The sequence below is a fragment of the Propithecus coquereli genome, unplaced genomic scaffold (assembly GCF_000956105.1).
Source record: "Propithecus coquereli isolate 6110/MARCELLA unplaced genomic scaffold, Pcoq_1.0 Scaffold568, whole genome shotgun sequence".
In the NCBI taxonomy this organism is placed as follows: Eukaryota; Metazoa; Chordata; class Mammalia; order Primates; family Indriidae; genus Propithecus; species Propithecus coquereli.
Genome location: NW_012151596.1, coordinates 547,699 through 549,607, shown reverse-complemented (window position 1 = coordinate 549,607; position 1,909 = coordinate 547,699). Strand labels below are relative to the sequence as shown.

Sequence of the window (1,909 nt, the reverse complement as noted above, 5' to 3'; positions counted from 1 at the left end):
TGCTCTTCAGACTGAATAATCTTGATGAATTGTTGTGAAGTTTGCTGATCTTTTTTTCTGCCTGCTCAACTCTGTTGCTGAATCCCTCTAGTGAATTTTCATTGGTTATTGTACTTTTCAGCTCCACAGTTTCCTTTTTATAATTTCCATATTTTTATTGACATTCTCTATGTATGTGGCATCATTCTTCCGGTTTCCTTTTGTTCTTTGTCCATGGTTTTCCTTAGCTTTTTGAACTTATTTAAAGCAGTTAATTTATAGTCTTTGTCTACTAAGTCCAATGTCTGGGCTCCCTTAGGGGCAGTTTCTATTTCTGTTTTCCCTGAGAATGGGTCACACTTTATTGTTTCATTTTAGGTGTCATAATTTATTTTTATTGAAAACTGAACATTTTGGGTATTTTGATGTGATAATGCTGGAAATCAGATTTTCCCTCACTCCCCACTAGGGTTTGTTTTTGCTGCTTATTCTGGGTTGTTTGTTTACTGACTTTTCTAAGGTAAAGAAATATTTTGTTAACAATATTGCTAGTTAAGTTGTCACCTCGTGATTTGACAGAGATTTCCTTAAATGACTGGAGCAAAAAACCCCAAAAAAACAAAAAATCTTTTTCGGTTTTCACACATGAACTCTGTTTGGGCACCCCTGCAACACTTATTCTAGAGGATTACAACCCTGCCTTGGCGTTCACTCCTGCTTGCACAGTGCCTAAAGATCAGCCAGGAGAAAGTTAGTGTCTTCTCAAGTGTTTTCGGAGTGTGTGTCCGGCCTTGGGATTGTGGGTTGCCTTCTGTATTTCCCAGTGTATGCCAGAGATTTTCAAAGCCTTCATTTTCCCACACATATCCTTCCCCAGCCTCTTTCTTCCTGGGCTTTTCAATGTCACTGCTGCTTGTCCCATCTGTTTTCCTTTGCTATAGGTGGCTGCAGCCAGTGTATTTGCCTTGAAATGCTTTTTACAAACACCACCTAGGAGTCCTCCGCAGCCCTGTGAAAGTTTCAAGGTAGAGGACAAAGGAAAGCCCTTGAGCAAATCCTTTAGGGAGCCTTTGCACAGCTCAAAATGCACAGCCATAATTCTTTGAGAGCAAGTGTGTACCTGTTCCTGTGGCACCAGCAAACCACACCAGGAACATGGATGCCACCGAGCTGGATGTGGGGGATGGGATGGAAAGGGGTACGTTCAGGCACTATAATATGCTCTTACAGGAATTCAGCAGCTTCTTTTTTCTTTAAGCATTGTCCTGTTCTGTTTTTTTGTGGGGGGCAAAGGGGGTGATAGCTCACTTGTTTCTTACAATCTGGCAAAGTGGCCAGATGTGTACAAGCAGGGGTTCCAAGCCCAGGAGGTGGTATGAAAGGTCACTTAGGATTGGCACAACAGCACTTCTACTGCATTCACTGGCTCAAGCAAGTGACAGGCCCCGTTTAGTTTGAGATGGGAAATAGACTTACCTCTTGATGGAGGCACTGCAAAGTCATACTGCAGAGGACATGGATACAGAAACGAGTGAAAAATGTAACTATTTAAAAAGTCCTTAACACCTGTATAATTTATAAAGCAGAAGTTTATTTCTGATATTGAAATGAAATAGACGGTTAGAAATGCTAGGTGTTTTGTTCTTAGTTCACAAAAAATCTATTGAGATATATGTTACAACTTTATAACCAGTGTTCTTATTACTTGCATCCATTGCCGTAAAACTCAAAGCACTTTATGTTGATATTAACCAATTGTATGAACCAAACACCTTGAAATATCCAATAAGTGGTTTGTTATTAATAAAGAATTCATGATAAATTATGAAAATTTTTAAGTTTTATATGCTGCTATTTTTTTTTCTAGTTGGAATCAGATATTCCAGATTTATTTCCTCTTTATCTAGAAATACATATTGTGGTGGACAAA

At 39.0% G+C, this 1,909-nt stretch overlaps 1 protein-coding gene across 1 annotated transcript in view; it reads left to right on the top strand.

The window, feature by feature from the left end:
• The window catches only part of LOC105821316 (disintegrin and metalloproteinase domain-containing protein 32-like), a gene marked incomplete at its 5' end in the record, with an annotated part of 177,515 nt that overhangs the window by 11,447 nt on the left and 164,159 nt on the right, over positions 1-1,909 (top strand). The gene's annotated exons all lie outside the window — the stretch shown is intronic.